We start from the raw sequence: 24,788 nt of genomic DNA, 5'->3' as shown, positions 1-24,788 counted from the left end.
AAATATGAATTCTTCTTAAGTTTTAACTGGTTCTCTTCCTCTCTCTTTACTGTGTAAGAGCCAATAACATGCATGCTAACCTTCTTGTCAATGCTGTCCTGCTTAGGCACTTGCATGCATATATGTCCTTTCTATAGCGTCCGACATGAGGACGCATTTAATAAAATATGAATATAATATGTTATAATTATAAAGAAGCCAAAAGTGTACTTGCCAGGAAAATGTTAAAATCTAAGTTGAAATCTGTTGAAGCAATCACTTAAGGCAGTTCTGTTGCCAGTCTGATGCACTTTTCTCCTGCTTAGGTGCGTACCAGTGCCTCTGTCCTTCTATCCCAGGTGTTGTGCTTGCCAAAAAAGATCAAGGGTCTGAGTCATTAAGGAGAGCAAGGCAAAAAATGGAGTAAATTTGATCGTGAACAAACCATGTTACAATTCAAGTGATGCAAATTAATGTATTATTTTATACATAAAGAAAATACTGTTTTTTGTCTTGCAGCACAAAAACATTTGCTAATTTATTTTTACACTGAAATTTAAAGTTGATCTAAGACACGCCCCACCCCAACTATAAATCTGTCAACACATTTTAAATTTACCCCCCCTGCAATGCAACATGGTTTAGGCAAAGTGCAAAGTTACTCTTTTTTTTTGCTTTGCTCTCCTTAATGACTCCAGCCCCAAGAGTTCACTTAGTGCAAAGCACTGTGCATGAATAACTGGTTATTTTGGCTTTTGTATGCTAATCTGAAAATCTTTGATTTCCAGTTTCCACCCCACATAGTTCCAACTATCCATGTATACCTTAATGACCAGACTGAGCAAGGGATAATTAGGGCAAAAATTAGGGATTTGAGGAGATAATAAACACCTGTAAATTTGATTTAATGTCTAATAAAATACAATAACCTTGCCCAGCTACAGATTAGGAAGAGTAGTGTATGTGCATGCTCTACCTATGTAAAGCAGGCCAACACTTCATTATAAGGTTATAACGTATAACAGATAAGTGAAGATTCATTGGCTATGCTAATGCATCTGAGATGGCGCCATTAAATAGAGACACAGATCAGGAGGAATACAGGTAAAAATGCCAATCAGTTTAAATTCAGATACAGTGTTAACACAGTGGATTAATTGATAATCCCAGTTGCAGGACTGTTGTTTTAAAAGGATTTTTATCACCCTATGCTTGAATAACTATACTAGAGTATAACAAAAATCAATAAATTACACAGATATTGCATACTCAGAATATTGAAGGCCAATTTATTAATGTACCTGTAGTTATAAAAAAGTGTATACAATAGCAAAATTACTCAATAAAAGGTTATTTCTTAAATTGAACTACAGTACTTGGGCAAAATCAATGTCACCTTCTACATGTAAGGCAGGATAAAAAGAACATTTCATAGATTCTCTAGAAAAGTTACTTTTGTTTTCAAAAACACTACAAATGTAAGAATGTCACAAAAATCTGGAAAGCATCCATCAAGAGAAGCTGGATCTTCTGGAACAGTTGTTAATTTACACAATGTGCTCTGTGAAAAGCAAAATATTTTGGCTGTTAGCCAGACCATGTAAAGTAAAAAAATGACAAAGTGCTATGGAATAGAAAGGCAGGCGGGTGAGTGTTAGTGATAAACATTCTACTTTGATAAAAGTTTAGAATTTTATTTTATTACTCACGACTATACATTGATATTGGTAATTTTCAAATGATTGAAATACAAATAGGAATTTAGAATGTACTGTATGTGTATTTTTTCTGTAATTTTTTTTTTTTACTATTGATTTTAGCTGTTTTATCTATTGGAAAAAATATCAGCTTAGAATATAAAAACATGACTAATAAAGCTCAAAGTATATAGTATGCCAACAATTAATAAGACATGGAAAAAACTCAAGGTCAGAGTATTTTGGACTCTTGATGATGGGGAGCCTTCTGTTAATTGCAGCTTTTAGGGGCAAGCTTTCATGTACTTCTTGATTGCCAAGTATTTGCTAGAAAGGTCTAAAGGAAACTAATATTGAGACTAGCAATAGACATTTGATCTAATTTGTGAAGCACTCTGAATACACTGTTCTACTCTGGTGTGCCCACTCATCTGTATTTGAAGGTGCAAACATACTTTCTGGGCTTTGAGAACATCTCTGCAAATTAGAATTTTCAAGGATGCAGAAAAATATGAAGAGGTCCACTGTGCTTATGTAATAATGTCAGATCATGTGCAGCTTCCTACCACTTTATAACTTGCCCATTTATTGAATTATACTTTGAGACCACATCAAGCAGTATTTTAAGAAATAAATGGTAAAGTTTCATCTAATATAAGAAGTGGTTCTAAAGTGGAATATCTTTATTCAAATTAATTGGTAAATGGATCTCTTAGTGTATACCATAATGATACTGAAAGAAGAAGCCCTTTTTTCTTCCCTAGCCTCTATAGATCCCATGGTGGCTAGAAAGAACACCTGGACTATCCAGTACTGGTGGTAGGTGCAATTTGTAAAGGGGTCTGCATTTGTCTATTCAAGGCAATGAGCAGAATTTTGATTAGGAGACACACCATAGTCCAGGTCTCTAAATCCTAGGCAATCAGCAGATGTTTTATGCACAACTGTAACTTTCTATTAATGATGCTAGCCAAAATCTAATCCAGGATGACTATTTGGCTATGAAGATCTTCTATGATTTTCAATGCTTTAGTCTAGTGCTGTAACGCTCCAGTCCCACAGATAGTACCTGTCTCGTTACCTGCAGTCTATTCATCTGGAGACTGCCATGTCCCAGCATCAGACATTCTCCAGTTCATTCATTTCAGCTATATTCAGATCTGTGCAGGTGCAAGCCTATTGCACTTCAGGACCTCCTCCCTCTTTTTCATTGGCTAAGTATTTCTGGAGCACTATTTAAACCTCCTGGATACAGCTGTCTGATGCCTGTTTTCCAAGCTCACTTCCTGCAGCCTGTGGTTCTGGTTCCTGTTCTCTTTGTGGTTTGCCTGTGTACCAGTCTGCTCTCAGTTCGTGGTCTGTGCTGAACTATCGCTGGTCCAGTACCTCTCTTACCATCTCCAGTGTACTACATTGTGACAGCTGCGGTTCTCTCATCGCTACCACTCAGAGCCACTACTACATCTGTGACTCATCACCTGTTACCACGGGTTACCTCCGTTACTCCAGTCTGCTCTCAGTCTCTGGCCGTGTTGATCTATCGCTGCTCCAGTACCTCCATTACCATCTCCAGTGTACTTCATCGTGACAGTTTCAGTTTTCTCATCGCTACCGCTCAGAGCCGCTACTCTTTCTGTGACTCATCAGCTGTTACTACAAGTTACCTCCACAACTCCAGTTTGCTCTCAGCCTGCAGCTGTGTTGAACTATCGCTGTTCCATTACCTCTATTACCATCTCCAGTGTACTCTATTGTGACAGCTCCAGTTCTCTCATCACTACCGTTGAGAGCTGCTATTTCATCTGGGACTCATCAGCTGTTACTACGAGTTACCTCCACCACTTCAGTCAGCCTTCAGCCTCTGGCTGTGTTGAACTATTGCTGCTCCAGTACTTCCATTACCATCTCCAGAGTACTTCATAGTGACAGCCTCTGTCCTCTCATTGTATACCACAGAGCACCTATTCTCCTAGTGACTCATTGGCTGCTGACCATCAGCCTATAATATTGTTGTGCCTGTATTTTTTCCACTCATCTGTGGACTCCATCGTCTCCATCCACTTCACCTGGCTCCCCCACATCGTTCTGCTGTACACTCACTCATGGGACCGTGACCTGCAGACTTGGTGTAGCCAAGACCATACCTCCTTGCGGGGGTTCCTGGTTAAAACTGTCTGTTAGACTCCGCGCCTGTGTGTGGGCTGAGCTATGTTCAGCAGAGCCTAGGGATCAATTTCCTGTAAGCCAACCATGACAATTGCTTTTAGAAGAGGAGTGATTACCCTCTCCCAGACCAGACCTAGGGGCAAATGAATCAAGCTGAAAGTTTTCTGGGAGGTTTGAAAAGGGGAGATGTTGCCTATAGCAACCAATCAGATATCTAGCTATCATTTTGTAGAATGTACTAAATAAATGGTAGCTAGAATCTGATTGGTTTTTCAAACTCGCCGGAAAACTCTCAGCTTGATATATTTACCGAGAATCAAATTATTAAGATACCAATTTAATATATGACCTCTTTTTCCATACCAGTCCCAACATTCAATTATTAACTCTAACATTTAATACAGACACTTAACATCCTGGGAAATCTGGGCAATCCAGACCAGGGAATTATTTAGTATTGGAGAGGTCAGAGATTTTGGCAGAGTTTTGCTAAAATATTCCCCCCCACACACACAATACAAGAGGGTGACATACTATATTTGATCCCAGGAATCCCTCAGAAAATGCTGGATTAATAACACACAATTGTATCTATAGCTACCAGGTCCCTGTACTCTGAATTAAAATGAAATAACATCACCTTTTAACCAGAATGAGATGCCATCACATTTTAGAACATAGCACAATTGACAAAACTATCTCATGCTACCCTCACTGTCAATTTACATAGGTGAGTACTACCTCCCACAGATTGCTATATTAAAGTCTTACACTTAAAAATGTCAAAATGTAGAAACTTTAGGGAAACAAAATAACGCAGTCAAGTATAAAGCTGCTCCCTTGCCAAATTTCATTCTGTTATCCTATAGTTTTATGTGGAAAAATTCCAATTAGAAATAAATTATCCTATAAGGGCTCTATATCATGTTTCAGGAACCAGCAAACTGTTGTAGGCAGAGGAAGGAACTGCTTGATGCAAGGTCAGAAGCAGGTCAGAAGCACACAGGACACAGACACAGGTACCAGGAAGCTAGTGTGTAATGCTATCACTGGCAATAAGTGCAGGACAGGCAAAATTTATAAAGTGCAGCCTTCCAATCATCACACACAGAGGGAGACACATCTGAACTGCATAGCAGGTCTGAGTAACAAGCAGAATGCAAAGCAGATGAAAACCTAACAACTATTTAGAATGTGAACTGCTAAAAAGACTGAAATAATTCTGCAAAATTGCCAACAGTTATTACTGTGATAGATGAACTCTGTGTGGCTTATGTGATTACAGACTGTCCCGAATGCCCAGCCTGTCCCAGATACAGCAATCTGAATAGCTGGCCGTGACTGGCATCAACTTAGTCACTTAGCTATGAGTACACCTTTTCTGCCACCATGAAGGATTTATTATGGTGTCCTTACGTTCACCAGAACCACTTATTAATGTTTCACACTTAAATCACATACACATGTAGCATGAACCTCCCTGGGCTTTGTTAGTTCACAAAGAACCACGGAAAACACGCTAGATTAAATTCATTTAATCTGAAAAATGTTTCCAAGGTTTAGTTACAAAAAATAATAACAGGGGGGCGTGGCTTGGTGGCCATATCGAATGGTTGTGCTTTACCTCGGCTCCTGCTCCCAAACTACAAATTTAGAGCTTAAATTAGAATCTACCCCTTCTAAATTGGCACAAGCGACCTGGAAATCCACCTTGAATGCCCCAGAGGCAATAAAAGAAGCTTCCCCGACTCCCGGGAGCAGTCTGGCCCCGCCACACCAAGTTTAGCCGACGCAGGAGGCTAAAATAAATAATCCTCCATACAATCCATTGGAGTCTGTCTAGGCAGGACCCCGCTGCCCAACGGACCCTATAGAAGTAGCCGCGGACAACATCTCCCGACTGGCGGTGTCTGGCGGTGTCGCGCACCCCAGGCCCAACCTATTCACCTGCAGATAAGAGTCGCGGGCATCGGAGAGGCAGAGGAGGTAGCTGGTGCGCAGCTGGGTGGCATCGCAGGGCGGCCTTTACCCGGAGAGGGAGCCATACGGGGACCGGGGGCCTACTTCCGGTATAGACCAGGGGCTGAAGCTGAGTCATTCTCGGGGGACCCTGCTACTTCCGGTTTCCCAGCGGCACTTCCGGTCGGCCGGCTCAGGACGGATCTCCCCACATTAGACCTGCCATCAACAAGAGGGCTCTCCTGGTCGGCGCAGCCCCGCAAACAGCCTGCGGTGAGTGTATGTCTCATTCTCTTTAAGCTCAGCTATGTCCCCATAAAAACACACTACTCGGGACTTGCAACATTCCTTGGTAAGAGGAGACAGGGGAACTAATGCTTTGTGCCTGCAACAGTGAGGTGTGCTCAGATCAGGGAAAGCGTGTGTGGTGACTCCCTATAAATATAACACTCCAGGGCATATTGTACAATACTAATATGAATGAAACTGTAATAACAGCCACCTGAAGTACACAGATACAAACAAGACCAAGTCATCAAGAGGTTAACATCAAGTAATTTAATTAAGCTGTGCTCCCATAAGAAGTGTGAGGATTTACCACCCTCTACTGTCTAAATCAAATCCTGCAATTGAAAGTATTGTTATATACCTATGGTATAACACAGATCTCTTGTTACTTATACTGCAATCTAGTGGCCACACAGCGATAGCTCAATTGAAGGGAGTTTAACACTACAAAGTGACTTTTTAATCACTCAAGCTTTAATCAACATCTCTTACTTTCCTTTTTCTGAGCGGGCATTTGCTTTCCCGGAATGATCGCCTAAACAACACTATCTGGCCCGACCCGCCCGGAGACACGCTTGTTTTCATTTATAAATCCTTCCTGGTGTCCGGCTATTAATTGTGCATAAAAACAGTTCCAGAGGGAAAAGGGGGATGCAGACGGGTATCCTCCAACACATGAAAAGACAGGATTCCCCCGTGCATGCCACCTCGTCCCCCCCGTCCCCTCAAGCCCCGGAGGGAAACCCGACTGATTCTGCAGACGCTCTAGCCACCATTCAGGCCATGATGGTTTCACTCCAGAACACCTTCACAACTGAATTTCAAAAACTGTCGGCGGATCTTCGTGGCGAAATTGCGCAGTTGACTAAGCGTACTGCCTCTATTGAACACAAAGTGGATTCCAACTCCAAAGTGTTGCAGGAAACAACGCAAGATATTGACTATCTGAATAGGGAGCTATTGTTCTATAAAGAGAAGTCCGAAGATCTTGAAAATAGAGAACGCCCGGAATAATCTTGGGATTCGAAATATCCCTGAATCAGTGGACCACCAACAGCTGGAACCCTATCTGGTCCGTTTATTCCAAAAATTGGTCCCAGAGCTCTCATAACAAACCATATGCATCGAACGGGCACATAGAGCCCTGCGCCCTAAGCCTAAAGATTCAGAACCTCCCAGGGATGTAGTCCTTAAGTTTCTGTCCTTCAAAACCAAAGAGCGCATAACTATAGCTAGCAGGAACTCTCCTTACGTTCTATTTGAAGATTCAAAGATTCAAATCTTCCAGGATCTGGCCCCTTCCACAATCTTGAAACGTAGGGATTTAAAGGACGTCACAAGAACTTTACGAGAGCATGGATATAAATATAAGTGGGGTTTTCCCTTCCATTTAATTGTAGAAGTAAGTGGACGACAAATCACCATAAAGGATCCGATCGAAGGCAAGGACCTGCTACGTAAACTCGACTTGGGCCGTCGGGTTCCAGATCCGATATCTAGTCAGGGACAAAAGCTTTTCAATTCTTTTGTTGACAGATGTTCATTCCAACCGTTAGTTTTTTGGAATGGAGCCTGGGCTACTATGGTTTCCTGGTAAATATGACGGCATCATAAACTGAAATTTGTTATCCGGGACAGGTACCATTAGTCTTGTTACTTCCAAATGGAGGGAACTATGTGCAGCTGCTTAGTAGAATCTGATCTACTAAATTTATGTTAGATAGTTTGTTATATAAACTTGTTATTTGATGTGCTGCTCATACATTTACGTGTTATCCTAACTTCTGCATGTTTAAATACGTTCATGTTCTGTTTACATTTTTGTTTCTCAGATTGTTCTCTAGGATAACTCCCTATAGACAAGGGACGGCCATGTCTCTTGGGCTTCCTTGCTGTTCTACACATTGTGAGTGATGGGGCCTGGTTGGCGTTACGGTTCGGTTTTCAGTCGGTACCCTGGTGCCGAAGCTCGGTTGGAGACTTGAGGTCCCCTGGAATTTGTTTTTTAACTTAGGTCTTTAAAAATGCTTAAAATGTTCCCACAGTTACATTATTGCTTTATTATGACTCTTTATAAGGATTTATGTTCCTGTTTGTAATGCGTGTTTCTAGGTGGGTTGGGCTAGGTTCCTCAGCCCGGCCTCGCACCCCATATACATTGGGTCAAAGGAGTGTGTGGACAGGTTAGTCCTCATAATCTCCCTGTTCGGAATACCCTAATTTTAGTAACTCGAAACCCAACTCCTGAGCCCATCCGACCCGTTCTACTTGAGATGGTTCGGATTCCCATTTTTCCATGGGCTCAACCTCAGTGGGCGTAGCGTAGTGGTTGACCACTAGCTACCCTTATCCCTTCACCAATACGCTTCCTCTAGTCTTTCCCTTCCCCTTCCTTCCTTTTCTCTTCTTCCCCTTCTTTTCCTACTACCCAAGCTTTACTTACTTTCTCTCGCTCTTTTTGATTAACTTGGTACGTCTCTCAGTATTTTTGTAGAGCATCATGTCTTTGACTTTTGCTTCTATTAATGTTAAGGGACTTAATACACCACAAAAAAGATCACTACTACATAGAACTGTAAAAGATTTGAAAGCTGACTTTGTATTTTTACAGGAGACTCATTTCAAACAGGGCGACCATCCTTCCTTGTCCTCCCGTAGATTTCCCACTGTGGCATATGCCTCCCTGCCAGTCAAAAGGTGTGGAGTTGCCATCATGATTAGGAATTCTGTGCCCTTTCAGCTTACAGCGTCTAGTCTAGATCATGAGGGCCGCTTCATCATATTGGTGGGTCAGGTAGGATATCAAACCATTACTGTAGCAAATTTATATGCTCCTAATACAGGGCAATCTAGCTTTTTTAACAAATTATTTTTTGAGTTAAGTAAATTACAGAGAGGTCTTCTCCTGATAGGCAGAGACTTTAATACTATACTGTCGGAGGATCTGGATAGATCAGGAACGCGACATGTGCCTCCACCTACTACCCAAACAAAAGCGCTGATCAAACACATGGCTGGGGCTGGTCTGTTCGATTCCTGGAGAGCTCATAACCCTTCCTCTCGTGACTATACTTTCTACTCACATCCACACAATTCTTACTACAGAATTGATATGATCATGGGCTGTAGTAAAGATATACAACTTCTCACTCATACAGACATATTCATCAACCCATGGTCGGATCATTTAATAATCACGGCTTCGTTTGATCTGTTAGATAAATCTAAAAGTAACTCATTTTGGAGATTAAACGAATCCCTGCTCAAGTTGCCCGTGTTTAAAGAGCAAATGGAATATCGCCTCCAAGAATACTTTGATATTAATCTAATGCCTGACACCCCTCTTCCCACGATTTGGGAGGCGCATAAATCAGTCATCAGAGGGGCCATTATTAAGTTCGCCTCCTTTCATAAAAAACAACAAACCTTGAAACTAAACTCTCTTACTGCCCAGTTGCAACAGCTCGAGGGTGTTCACAAACAAAATCATTCAAAACTAGTTTACAAGCAAATCCTTTCCATTAGAGGTGAAATCCAATCTTTGTTAGCAGAAAAGACTGAGAGAGCCCTTCGCTGGCTCAATCAAAAATTTTATGAGAAAAGTAACAAGTCTGACCCTATGTTAGCAAACAAATTGAGGGCAAAACGAGCAGCACAGGCAATAATGGCAGTAAGAGACAAGAAGGGTATGTTGAGTTACGACCCGAAAGTTATCAACCGCTCTTTCTATAGGTATTACAAATCTCTATATAATCTGAATAAAGAGGGCGCCCCGGCACCCCCCTCGCCATAGATTATCCAACAATTTCTAGAGACTTGTAACCTCCCAAAGCTAGATAAGAATATAGCCTCCAAATTGAACGAAGACATCAATGGGGAGGAGCTTAAGGCAGCTCTTAAATCACAAAAGACCTCCAAAGCTCATGGCCCTGATAGTTTCACCACCTCTTACTATAAAACCTTTAAACATATTTTGTCTCCGCACCTACTTACTATTTTCAATTCAATCCTACGGGGGGAGCAATTTCACAGAGACACCACACGTTCCAATATTATTGTAATACCCAAGCCTAATAAAGACCCCACGGTTTGTGCTAACTACCGGCCCACCTCATTGCTAAACACGGATATTAAGCTATTTGCCAAAATTCTGGCAAATAGGTTGAACAACCATCTGTTGCGCCTTATATATTCAGATCAAGTTGGATTTGTCCCAAACAGACAAGCTCTAGACAACACCAGGAGAACCATAGAGTTGATTTCCTACATAAACCAAACTAAACTTCCTTCTGTGGTTCTGGCGCTAGACGCAGAGAAGGCCTTTGATAGGCTCTCCTTGCCATTTATGTTTCAAACCCTCCAATCCTTTGGATTCTTCAGCAATTTTCTTCAAGGTATTCAAGCCTTATATCATAGCCCATCCTCCTCGGTGTCGACGAATGGTTTAAGCTCTTCCGTGTTTGGCATTGGGAATGGAAAGAGACAAGGTTGCCCTCTCTCCTCTCTTATCTATGCACTATGTATCGAACCACTTGCTGCTCGGATTCGACTAAACCCGGATGTGAGGGGAATCCAGGTCAAGAGTAGACAATTTAAGATATCGCTGTTTGCAGATGATGTTCTTCTCACATTATCATCACCTCAAACCTCTCTTCCTAATTTATTTGCGGAGCTGCAAAATTTCGGTTCTCTTTCTGGATATAAAGTGAACAACTCCAAATCAGAAGCGCTTGCGCTACATCTTTCACCTCATACAAAGAAAGTCTTAGAGCTTAATTTTGAGTTCCAGTGGCATCCTAAAGCAATCCGATATCTGGGAGTCTATATAACAAGCTCCTATAAAACTTTGTTTCAGGCTAATTACCCCCCTTTGTTGTCCACAATAAAACATGATTTATTGAACTGGAGTTCTCTTTACATCTTGTGGTACGGAAGGATCAATGCCATCAAAATGAATGTCTTACCCAGACTTTTATATTTATTTCAGACCCTCCCGGTTAAAGTCCCTGACTCTTTCTTGAGCTCTATTCAATCTATGTGCGGTGGGTTTGTATGGCAAGGTAAGAGACCCAGACGTAGCAAACTTTGTCTAGCTAAATCTAAATTTAATGGCGGTCTGGGCCTCCCCTTGTTTAACAAATATTACCAAGCTACACAACTGACTCATCTTATCTCTTGGCTCTCACCTTTGGGAATCAAGAAGTGGGTGGATATCGAAGACTTGTTGTCTCCAGATATAGGAGTTCGCATTTTACCTTGGATTCCTGGGGGTGTCAGACCAGCCTCAGCCCTTGTTATGCCCTCCATCCATTTTACGCTGGAGGTATGGGACAAATTGAACAAAAAATATACACTGGCCCCATACCCCTCGCCTCTCACCCAGCTGTGGTGACACCCTCGTTTCCCGCAGGGGTGCATCAATGCTTTTGCTTACCCTTGGAGGAAAGCAGGGCTAGACCGTTTCTTCCATTTGATGGGAGAGCATGCTCAACGCTCTTTCACAGACTTGTGCGAGAGACACGCACTTCCAAGCAACCTTTACTTTCACTATGTGCAAATCAAAAGTTTTATTCAAGCCCAGACTCATTCATCTAGGTTGCGGTTGCCAACATCTTTCGAAAGACACTGTATTTATAGCCCGGGTCGCCGAGGCTATATTTCGATCCTGTACAGTTCTCTAGAGTCCTCCTCATCTCCTCCTAAGGAAATGTTTGAGCAGGCTTGGGAACAGGATCTTGGGGTGACCCTAGACGAGGAGAGATGGTCGCTCATTCATGAAAGAATCTCGAGGTCATCTATTAACATAGCTATCCGCGAAAACTTATACAAGGTCTATACTAGATGGTACATGGTCCCTGAGAAACTCCATTCTATCTATGCCCAAACCTCAGATCTATGTTGGCGTGAATGTGGGGCAGTGGGCTCTTTCCTTCATATTTGGTGGGATTGCCCTTTCGTAGATAAGTTCTGGGACGAAGTTATATCATTGGTTCGACAGGTTACTTCAATTACCGTGCCTAAGAATCCACTTTCGGTGCTCCTATACCAACCTATCAAGGGCATTACTAAAACATCAGACAAGCTGATCCGACACATCTATAATGCAGCTAAGTTTCAAATAGCTAGTGAATGGAAGAAGGCCTCACAACCTTCTAGGGAGGGTGTTATGAAAAGAACTTGGCACACGGCATCCATGGAATATGTGACTAGTCACCTCCATGATAAGGTTTCCACGTTTCACAAAGTATGGAATCCTTGGTATAGCTTCAACAACAGTTCTATGCCCGGTCTCTCATAAGCCTTAGTTACTCTTTCCTCCTTCTCTTTTCTCAATTTCTTTAATTTTCTATCTCCTATTCTCTTTGTGTTCCCTCCGCCCAGCTATCCCCCTTTGCCCCTTCCCCCCCTTCCTTCCCCCCTTCCCTCCCCCAAAAAAATAAAAAATTATGGCAGTTCGTTATATTCACTGGATAGGTACAATGGTACAAGGTGCACATTTGGAACTTTGGAAAAAAAAAATTCTATCTTAATATTTACACTGCAGATCTTTAACTAACTACCTCTTAGGATGTACTTGGATGTGAAAAATATATTTATGCCTTTTCTGTGGTTTTTCTAAGTTTTTTATTTTTCGCACCAGTAATTTTTACATTTTGCAATCCAAACTTGGATATTATGCGTGACCTGTACTGCTGTGCTTTATGTACATCTGCTGTTAAAAATAAAAAGTTTTTTTTAAAAAAATAATAATAACAGAACATACAATAAATTTGCACAAATAAGTTTCAGAAAATAAAATAGGAAATAAAATCAGAATTACTACTTACTAGCTAAGACCTGGTGTGTGAGGGAACACAATTGAGGAATATGGGACATTTCAGTCTTTGTAGACTCCCTCATGAAAATGCACACGTTATTGTCTAAGTCAGAAGTTTTTAAACCCTTTTAACAGGCTCTTCAACCCACTTTAGGAATTACATTTTCAATTAAGTCAGATTAATTCCCAAAATCACACAGAGCTTTCCAAAGTGAATTATCTATCTCTAAGATATATGTTTGGGCACCTCAGAGAATCTCTCATCTCTGCTTTGCTTGAGTGGCTAGATGGTTTACAACTTTGTGCTTCAAACTCCAACTCCAAGACCCTTATCTATCCTGGGCCTGTCTACTTTCAAAAGATTAATGACACCTCCATAAGTTCAAACTCATGTCATCTAGCAAAGCACAGGTTGAGATTACATTACAAGGTTACATAAAATATTCACATGGTCATACATGAATTCAACAGAAAATAACAATCAGTCATTAGATATACTCAGCGCCACCATCAGGGGGGGTACAGGAAGTACTGCAGTATGCAGCCCAGCAGCAGAGTGGGATCAAACAAATTTATTAGGGGAGGAGGCATCTGCAGTGAATTAAGGGAGGTAGCAGGCGCCATTTCTAGGCAGCATCTTCTCCTGAGATGTGCGAGGTGGTGTAGGGAGTGTGGCTGCGTGTAATTAAGGATGAGGTAGTGAGCCCCCTTTCAGGTAGCATGTCTGCCTCCACTCCCATGATGTTGGGTCCCCACAGCTGTCACCATTTGCTCCAGTCCCAACCCCCCAAGTGCCCGTCAGCCGGACAGAGAGCCATGACAAAGCAGAGAGACTCCTTGCAGTATCGCTGATGTCCTGTAATTAATAACGTTGCAGCATTGTCAATAGAGGGGAGCCGAAAGGAGACAGCAAGAAGATGCAGAAAGGTAAGTAAACTATTGCAGAGGTTAGATGAAACTGGGGATGGGGGTTGACTGTAGAGAATTGGGGGAGTCAAATGTTGGCTAGAGAATAATTTGAAATGAGGGTGGGGTAAGAGAAGGAAGAAGGGGGCCCTGCCTGTTACCTTTGTACTGGGCCCTGCAATTTCTGGGGGCAGCCCTGGATATACTACATAATCGTCACACAGACCGTGGCCTTATCTGTGTGGAGTTTGTATGTTCTCCCTGTGTTTGCATGGGTTTCCTCCCACACTCCAAAAATATACAGGTAGGTTAATTGGCTGCTATCAAATTGACCCTTGTCTCCCTCTCTCTCGATCTGTCTGTGTGTGTGTTTGTGTATGTGTGTGTTAGGAAATTTAGACTGTAATATCCAATGGGGCAGGGACTGATGGGAGTGAGTTCTCTGTATAGCGCTGTGGAATTAGTGGAGTTATATAAATAGCTGATGATGAATATGATTCCCTTTTGCAGAATTACAAAATAAACGATTAACATACTGCACTTTTATTGCAAAATTTTCTTTTCACATTTTTATCATAAAGCTTACAGATAACTATTCTTGTTAGAGATTTGGGAAAAGACAGAGAATAAGCCTGCCTTCTAGGGAATATGTAATGGAAAAAGGTGTAGAACAAAAGGGAAATCAAGTGCATGGTTTTGCAAGAGTGCTGGGTGCATGGTAATGTACAAGGCACTCCTTTGTGCTAATGACCGCTTTGCTTCCAAAGAAACAAGGAGGCTCTCACACCATATTGCTAATCACAGTAAGTGAACATGATTAACAGAGTTGGTAGTTGGGATGAACCTGGCTCACATACAGGAAGGACACCCAACTGCTTTCAGGGAAAAAAGACAATACAAGATTTACTGTAGTGGTGAGAAAAATGTATTTTTTTCCTGGTGAAAAGGCACATAGCTAAGTTGCAAAATTCAACCTTGCTCGGTGTGTGAGTGTATAACCTCAAAGCTAATGGAGCTTTAGAGTCTACATAGTAATGTCTATACAAGCAGCATAATTTAAAAAGGAGTTCCCATTGTCAGAAAAAGACCATGATGTACTCTATCAAAGTACTATTTGCTCTTCAGACTTGTGCTATTGCAAGCAATTCCTTGCCATTCTTTCTGCTCTATATCTGTAGTAGTCAATGGTAAGAAACTTCTTCTTGGACAAAAAGCACCCACAACACTTGGGTCAGTAAACAAGTTTAATCTGTGAATACTTAAATATTTCCAGCTACAATGTTTGCCCATTAAAATGTCAAAAGTTATTGGAATGCACACTCCACATAATACTTTAGCTATAAAACTGTCTATAGCATCACATACACTCTTTGTGTAAGAGTGTATATGTCAAATCCAGTAGTTGTGCTTGATCTTGTACACAAATGCTAAATACTGTCTGTCATACATGAACACAAAATCAGGTGCATTATTAAAGCAATCCCCCATTCAACAAGAGCGGATTTGATCCATCGAGCTATTTTCATTGAAATGAGTAAAATCGTTCTGCCATTTTGGCGCATTATGTCAGGTAAATCTTACATCTTAAATGAACCATTAATACAGAAATAAGTATTCAAGCCTAAAATATATATGTATATATATATATATATATATATATATATATATATATATATATATATATATGTATGTATATGTATATATATATATATATATATAGTAATCGTGGTGTGTGTAAACAACCTTGATGCCTACTTTTTTAATCTAGACAGCATATTTGTTATTTGAGTACTTGTTAACATATAGATACTTTCTGTTTGCTAGCAGTAATCTTAAAGAGGTATCTAAATCTTCATATACCGTTAATATAGGTATGTGCAATGGTTCCTGTAAATTTTACTAAATACAAAAGCTTAATCATACTACTAGGCAGTCCCAACAACCCTCCCCTCCCATGGAGACATCTCTCATCACCGCACTGTGGTGGAAATGGAATAGTCCCACCTAATTAGGAACAGGTGGGAGACATGTTTTAATTCCTTGCAGCTTCCTTTTTCTTGTTACACAAGACTTCTTTGTGGATATCATTTTATCCAAAAATCTGGACGGAGATGAGCTGTATTGTATCTAAGGGCACTTTTAAGAAACAACACGTTTATGTTGTCTGAAGGTGGAAAACCTTTTAACGTTGTACAAGAGTGAAAAAAAACCCAAAATATTTAAAAGTTTATATTTCATTTTAAAAACAGAAAAAGCAAAGTCGTTGATGTTCAAAATGTCCACAATGTTAAATTTCATACACCACAAAGTAAAATATTATCAGAATACTGCAGACTAGAAACAAACTCCATGAATACCATATAATATATATATATTTTACTCCAAAAGGAAAGCGATAAAGCTGTGAGTGATTTCTTCTTTCTGTATTCATAGATGGATTATCAGGGTAAGAAAGGAAGATGTAATATCTGCCTGCAGGTTCCAATAGCAGCACACAGACAATCCACCTGAAAAATAATCAGCCGAGCAGCAAGCAACACAGAACAAATATTTATTATTTTACTACCTTTCCTCTGGGACACAACTGTACTCTTAGCAGTCGCCTTCAGTGAGCTCATACTTCTATGATCATAATACGACTTATATCTTTCATATAAAATTACTTTAGTTTAGAAAACTGTACCTAACAGATGGGATACGTGTTTCTCTACAAAGTAATCTGTTCAGCAATGTGTGACATGGGAGCAATATGCTAAAATGTAAATTTAAAAAGCTATGAGTACAAATTATTTATATTAAGCGACAAGTAAAAATAGCAGGGACGGGGGAGGCTGGAGCACCATCGCTTGGCACCCCATTGAATTGTGGTATGGGTCCCAGCGATGCAGTGTTTTGCCCTGGACTCTTAGTCTTTCACTAGGTGTTATAACGAAGCAATTAATGTGCACCAGAAAATAAAACCCCTAGCACGTTCAATAACCTTCAAACCTTCAAGCCCTGGGCTGAAAGCCACTGGTGCTTCTCCTGGCACCCATGTGCTACAGGTACTGGTTTAATAGATACTAATCAGATTAGTGGATTTGCAACTCTGCCACCCCTGAGAAGCTTGTACCTCTGTCTGCCACCCAATTTATACTCCTCCCTCTTTATAGTAACATACTTTACAATAATAACTAATAAACAAAGGACTGGCCCAAAGCGTTAAAAACCCTTTAAATGCTGGATGGTCTTTTTAATTTATCCTTTGTATAACAACTTCCCAGAAGATTACAAGAAAATAGGAAAAAAAAAAAAAAATACATTTAAAGTTAAGTGGTGAGCCAGGATATTTAATGTGCATTTTATTCCAGTAATGTTTCAGTATTTCATATGTAAACCCATACAATAGCAGAGTAATTTCCTATAATAGATAAATAAACTAAAGTACTGTATAATGTGTGGTTTATGACATCTTTATGCAGGGACCTGTAGTTTGGATGTACTACTGTATAATGTAATGTGATATAATAATTTAATGTCTGACTGTGCACCACAAATTTACACTTGTGACATCATTGGCTTACTCTGCTACCCTGCCTTTTAATCCCCACCAGTAGCACCAGTTCTTAACTGTGACAGGATGAGTTTATTGTGCCATCCTGTATTTCTCTCTCTACAGCTTATTTAGAGATTTACAGCATGCCTTGGGGGTTACCATTTACCGGCAGTATCCTGCCATTACTCACTACTCTACTGTTGCTACCTTCTCCTCTTGTTGTTTATCAGTGACTTTACTAATCTGTCCTGGGTTCCCTTTACTGTCAGTAACTTACTGGTGATACTTGCTGTGACGAAATGAGTGTGATAACCCTGTGACCATTCGGTTTGCTATTCATTGTCTTTAAAATGAAGCCAGGGGGATTATGGGTAGGGATAAGGTTGTAAGATGCTGGAGTAGGAAAACTAATTAGTGTCCATTGTTCTCACCAGGCTAGTCCAGACAGGCCTTCTATCAGGGGAAGTTCTGTGGAAGGACAGGTCATGTTCACTCCCCACTCTAACCCCCCCTAGTCCAGCACTGACCAATGGTTAAGAAGAATAGACCCAGGGGTTTGCAGAGGGAGGGGAAAGACTGTGGAAATTAGACCCGAGATATAAGGAGTCACTCCAAGGGGGGAGGGTGTGTTCATTCTGGGATTTCATTCATGAAGCATGCAAGATCTAGTTTTTGAGTTGTCGTTCTCTACTAGAGTCTATATATGCAGCTGAGAGAGATCTACGGGTCGTGAAGTCTGAACAGCCAGGTGACTATAACTCCTTAAGCTAGTGGGTTAAGTGACAGATGATGTGGTAATCCTGCCTGGCATTTATTTACTGTGTGTACATAATATTCTAGTGTTGTTTGTATGACAATAAATATACTGTTGTATTTTTATAACTGCATTTGCCTGAGTTACTATACACATCCTAGAAGGTACTGGGTAGACTTCCCTGGCATAGGAAAGCACTCGTGGGTGGCCAGCCAGCGTGAAGTGGGTAGCATTGGGCCAGATAAACCCGGTATCTTCACACTTGCCTGCTAGACAGTTGCCAGCTGGGAATGCCAACTGCACACTAGTTGTAGGAAAGTAGTTGCTGCTACTGCCAGACTCCTGGAACCACTTACTTCTGGGTGTTGGGTTTAGCTACTGCAGCACTCTTTGCTGGTGATTGTCTGGTTCCTCTTGACTACTTACTTTGGATTAGAACTACTGGATAGCAGGCAGAGTGTTGACACAGCTTGTGTATTCATCATAGGGCAGCCAGGGACAGTCACAGGATACAGCAGGTAATAAATGTCAGCAGGATCCTGCAAGCAGAATGGAGTTTATCTGCACACCCCTCTGTGATAGTGATGATCACCTTGGAATTACAAAGATGGTATATATTTTTATATACACCTGGCAATATCAAGTTCGAGATATGACATTGTATTGCATCAGGACACAATACATTATCTAAAATTGGATTTAGCACAATTTAAAGTTAACAAAATTGACATCAGTCTGTGATTTCGCAAATCACTTGCTATTTCATTATTCAGATAGTTTCCCCATATCTCGAAACCACAGGAACCAAAGGATGATGACACCCTGCAGTGCATTCAAGCTGACAGGATTTCCTTTGTTCAAAAATGTTACAGAAACTAGATGCCTCCAATGAAGCCTACTACCTCAGAAATCAGTTCCTTTACAATACAAAAATCAGTACATCTACAATGTTATACAACAGATTCACTGCTCTACTAATAGAAATAAATTTATACAATAAGGTATTTCTCAGGGCACCGGCCATAATACTTAACAAAATGCATTACTACATTTGTAGTAGCATCTCTAGCTATCTCTATCTCCAAACATGGAGTAGGGGCGTTCCCAGTATGCAATGGTTAGTACCTGCCAAAAGTGGTTCAAGAAAGGACAATCGGTGAACTGACGATAGGTTCATGGGTGTTCTTGGCTCATTAATGCGCATGGGGAGTGAAGGTTAGCCCATCTGGTCCAATCCACAGAAGAGCTACTGTAGCACAAATTTCTGTAAAAGCTAATGCTGGCTATGATAGAAAGGTACAATGAACTAAAAGAGAAAAGATATGTTCAAAACGGGGCACTTCGTGATATGATAGTTAATAGTAACATAAAACCCCAAAATTTTTTTGGGTAGTATTAAAAGAAAATTCCCTTACATTCAAAAGTAATAGCTAGTAGAGAAATATTTGTCAAAAACACGGATAGAATTGGTAGAAATTGAAGAAATAAAATGGTGGATATACCACCAAACCTCGCTGTGTGAGCAAATCCTAGGTATATAATGTGTTAATCAATCACAATATGTCTCTTGTTTATTAATTATGATAAGAATATATAGACCACCACAACCCATGTCTTTATTCCAATATCAGCAATATTGTTTATTATAGCTTAAGTTCCGCCACTTAGATCTATAATATAATATTGCATCAATATCTAACTCCGATTTATTTTAGGAGAGTGTAAAGTGAGTATTTAACAGGAATGATTGAATTTAAGAATGTGAGCTTGTTCTAAACTTAGTTCTTATGCACTAATCAATAACCAGCAATACCAGTGGTAGTGAGCTAGATAATCATGGCGTTATTATATATAAAACAAGATCTCATTGGTATGTATTATTACTAGAGTGGTTAATCTCCCTGTGTCAATATAAGGGAATAAAAAAAACCCAATTATCATCCCTATATATATTCATAGTTCATAAACATATATGGATAATTGTCACCAGCTAAGAGCTTTGGTTGTACTCTACCTTTATGTGAATCTGGCTGCAGTACCCCTCTACCACCGGAGGTGCTGCTGTCTCACCATTGCACATACCACCTCACTAGCAGAAGTTAACCCTATTTCCTAATCAGTACCCACACCTGTTCTCTGCCTTTATAAGTCTGCCTCTTCCAGTTCATTGTTGTCTTTGCCTGTTGCTGATTCCCTAGAGTATCCTGTGTCCGTTTCCAGTCTGACTTCCCGTTACTGACCCCTGCTTGTTCCTCGGCTTCGCTGTTTTTCTACTGGCCCAGACCCAGACCCAGGCTTCATTCTTAAATACTCTCCAGCTCATTCTCTGGTAGCTTTGTTGTTCTCCTGGCTTTGGCCCTTTGGTTTGTTTCACCCTCTATTCTGACACCCATTAATGGATCCAATGCCTCTTGCTTCCTGGCTAGACCTTGAGTCCTGCCTACCGTGTTCCATCCAGTGCTTCGTGGCTCCTGAGTAAACCAGGTATCCTACCAACTGTGGTTCATCCAGCACCTCGTGCCTCATACCTCCTGAGTATAACAGGTATCCTGATACTGTGGTACTTCCTGTTTTCCAGTCTTCTCTGCTTCTTCGGCCTCTGAGCTAGGTCTGGTATCCGGCTTCTTTGCACTGTCTATACAAACTATTATACTGTTATACAAGCTACAAACTGTTTACCATTTATGACTTCCTGAGTTTTTCAACCATATTGCTCATCCTGCTGTTATATCTGCTCCTCGAAACTGTGTTGACATTATCATTATCATTTACTGTGAATCTCTGCCTAATAAAGACACTTTATTTTATATTGTCAATCTCTCTGGAGTTCATGCTAGGAATCTTGACAAGTACTGTTAAACAATACTCCTTCCTCCAGCAATCAACACCAGTAATGGGACAGCATTAACTTAAACCCACCTAGTGTGAGGAAGGGGGTGGTGCTATCACATTATTATTTGGGAAATCAACCCCTTCCTTCCCTGTGTCAAACATTCACCTTAGCACACAGCTCCTATCTATGCCTGTTCCTGAAAGGAAGACTATGTTCAAATAAATCAAAGAGAATCTGGACAGATGATTAAAATGGAAATTTACCTCAGATAGAGCAGTGTTCATAAAAGAACACACGCTGAGACTCTGCATTAAATACCAGAGCCTAAACAAATCACCATAAAAAGCTATCCTAGGCCTGATTTCAAAACTTTTTAAATCATCAAGGAATTACTTTATTCTTAAAACTAGAGAGTTTATGGCTTAACCAGGATAAAACAAGTATAAAACAAATAAGACAAGTGAAAACATCTTTGATCTTCTGTGTCAATTTATTACAGTTTATTTGTATGTCTTAAACTATTCATCTAATTGTTTCATAACAGCAACATGTCAAAATAGTGTTACAGTCACTGTGATAAAATGGTCTGTTGGCTAAATTGGAAAATTCCTGTTTTTTTGGAAGAATGGATAAAATTACTGGAGTGGGCTCTCCATAGTCTCCATTATCATGTGTACTAATCAGAAGAATTTTCAAAATCTTCAATATGCACAATGACTAAACCCCTGACGTACTCACTCTTGTTCTACTCTCTACAATTGCTGAAACCTCCATAGCTGCTGCACATGTGGTATTATGGAAAATGCTAGTAAGTTTCTGATGGAATTTTCTGCACAAACAACTGTAAGGAATATATCTCTGCATGTTCTGTGTGTGCACAATACAGAATCTCTCACCTCTTGATCTACCCCCTTGTTGGCTTGTTGCTCCTAGTAAGCTGTGGACCTATACTTTGATGGATTTAATCACTGATCACCCATCCTACAATAATTTACTATCATTTGCATGATTTTTTAAATTTGATTTGCTCCAATTTGCCCAAATATGGATGCAAATGAGCAAATAGCATTGAACTTCATTACTAGTAAACCTAGGATTCACCTCGCTCAAGCTTTAATGTTCAGCAATTATTGCAGAGTGAAAATGATTGTGCTCCCTTCTGCAAAGCAACGAAGATGCCAAAATCTTGTACTCTTTCCACCCCTTAATCGCGTTTCATTAAAACTAATTTTTGTGACAGGCCTATCAAAATGGCTACCGAACTCCATTTTGTTGTATTCATACTTTTCTGTGTGTATTTTAAAATGCTTATCTGATCAAAGGCTGGGCCGAGACATCTCCACATATTTTGCCAGGGCGGTGTTTCAGATGCTTATGCACATGTGCATAGAATGTATCTTTTTATCAGTAATTTACCAATAGAGAGTCTGAAAATATATTCATATCCTTATATGTACATTGATTCAAAGACCCTTTGTTCTCTAAGTATAAAACTGGAATGCAGCCAGAGAGACCCATGCCTCATGACTGGACCTTGATGAAGAAAGGTGCTTATTGTTTTTCCAGCTTTCGTGCGAAAGAGGGGTCCTGTTACTTGAACATATTGGAAGCTAAGTATTTGATTTACTTTTTCTTTTATGTTATGTTTATTGTAAAAATAAAGGTAAACTTCACAATAAATCTTGAATTCATGAGTCATTAACTCTTTGAAACCGAAAGAACCTCATTCAATCTGGACCAATACTGTTGCACAAAACTTTTCGCATCAGCCAATGCAAGCTTTTGCACCTCTGCAAACACAGTCATATTGCACCACAAACCCATGCATGGAATTCCCCCTATCAGGATTTACCTCCACCTCCTGGTGGTTAGCATTGCTTCGGCACCAGCTCCTTGGTTCAATTTGTTGTGATGTTACTACAGGATAATCTTCTCTCCCATCGAGTCTGGCTCCTTCTCCCTTTTATACTCCTTGTTGGAACTCTTGATTCTGAACTCAGGTAGTTATTGACTGCCCTATTGGATTCTGATTTTGCAACTTGCATGTCTGCTGGTGCACACAACCCCGGCTTGTTGATCTTTCTTACTATTCATTATTGCTGCTATTCGATTAGCTAACTCTATAGCACCAGAAAGCAATGCATAGTGACATGACCTGTGACCTAGCATGACCTAGCAGTGAAACCCATATCACCTTGTGGCGGTTTCTGGAGTTATTTTTTTGCAAAGATTTATTTAAGTAGGTTGTGTGGACAGTCTGTGCTGTTCCTCAATGATGAATTTAGTGAGAGCCCAAAGGGCTTCTCCCTCTAAAAACTATTCCTTTGTGCTGCTTCGGGGACATTTATTTAAAAAATTATTAAACTTATAATTTACAAACTGGTTCTATGTTACTTTTTAAATGTCTGGAGAGAAACTTAGGTTAATATGCAGGAGCTCACTCACAGAGCCATATAAAAAATTGCAGACTCCAAGAATTTTTTTTGCATTCTGTTTGCAATGGTATGTCTGAAACCACTGATAATGAAATTCTGGGACAATCTCTAGGGGAATTGTATTTTCTTTTTGGGATACTATGCAGGACTTCTGCATAATAACCCAAGTGTCTTTCTGCCATGAAATACCAGCTACTGCAGAATGCAGTTGAAATTCTGCTGGAGGCCGCCACAGAGAAAATAAATAGTTGATCTTCTTAATAGAATAGGCATAGTCTGTAATCATCATTGCTTCGTTATCTGCTGGGATCAATGAGCTTGAATTTTGTGGGGCAATAGAGCTCATTTCAATCCAGTTAGCCGAAGGGTTGTATGTTAATCCTTGGGGTTGAAGGATGTCATGGTTCATTGAGCATTTATTATTATATTAATTATATTATATATTATATTCATGCAGCTCCCATATTGTTATGAAATCAACTCTGGCATTATTATTATGATTGTATTTTGATCTTTACTACTTATTAAAATAGAACAAATATTACTTAAAATGTATATTATATATACTGTTTCACAATTTCAATACCATTTGGTTAATATAAATGATCACATTCAATTATGATTATTAGCATTGGGCTTCCATACTTAAAATTTCTGTCATATAGATTGTTGTAAACATATGCAAACTGAATATAGTTATCATTAGTTGGAATATTAATTTGCACAAAAGCTGTGACTACGATATTCATTATTTATCTGTATGTTATAATAAGAACTGCATAGCAGTTTTCTCTATTGCACGAGTCAGCAGCAAGCTCAAATTAAGATATGGCTAAAACGTATTCTTCACTTTTTCATGCATCATCCACCCACTCAAACTGTTTTACAAACCTTTCATGTGCTTTTCACTCTATTCCACATAGGAATGGAAGGCTTTTACATTGCTACTCCAATATTAGAAATTTATTAGGTAAGGGCAATCTAACAACATTGTTATGTAAAACAATATTGCACTATTTATTTGTTATAGTCTTGATGTCCATATATTTTTTTAATATAATATGCTTTCAATGTAATGAAGGTATTTACTATTAATTGTCCATTTTTGAAAAAATAATAGTTTTTGTGCTTAGATATATTTAAACTATAGGAATATTAAAGCATTTTAATAGTAATCTGCTACTGGATTAAAAATTTTCAATTAACATCATGATCAGATGCTACCTATTTACTAGAGCATATTGTACTCCAATATACACAACACACTGGTATAACCTGGTTGGTGTCCCTACCTCTACTTCTAGTCATACTCACTCCTCTAGCTAAGCTCTGTCCTTTTCCACTAGATTATAACATCACAGGAGCAAGGCTCCCCTATGCTTTGTTTTCATGTCTTAACTTGTTTCATGCATCTTGTGC

The 24,788-nt window shown here is 39.9% G+C and overlaps 1 long non-coding RNA gene across 1 annotated transcript in view; it reads right to left on the bottom strand.

Annotated features, from left to right (window-relative positions):
• Positions 1 to 220: 220 nt before the first annotated feature.
• The window catches only part of LOC142108617 (uncharacterized), a 104,801-nt gene continuing 80,233 nt past the window's right edge, over positions 221 to 24,788 (bottom strand). The window contains exon 4 of the long non-coding RNA XR_012680187.1: positions 221 to 368. This is a non-coding gene — a long non-coding RNA (uncharacterized LOC142108617). The remainder of the gene's footprint in view (positions 369 to 24,788) is intronic.

Source organism: Mixophyes fleayi, chromosome 1 (assembly GCF_038048845.1).
Source record: "Mixophyes fleayi isolate aMixFle1 chromosome 1, aMixFle1.hap1, whole genome shotgun sequence".
Classification (NCBI taxonomy): domain Eukaryota; kingdom Metazoa; phylum Chordata; class Amphibia; order Anura; family Limnodynastidae; genus Mixophyes; species Mixophyes fleayi.
The sequence above is the reverse complement of the archived record's forward strand: the minus strand, read 5'-3'. Positions and strand labels throughout refer to the sequence as shown.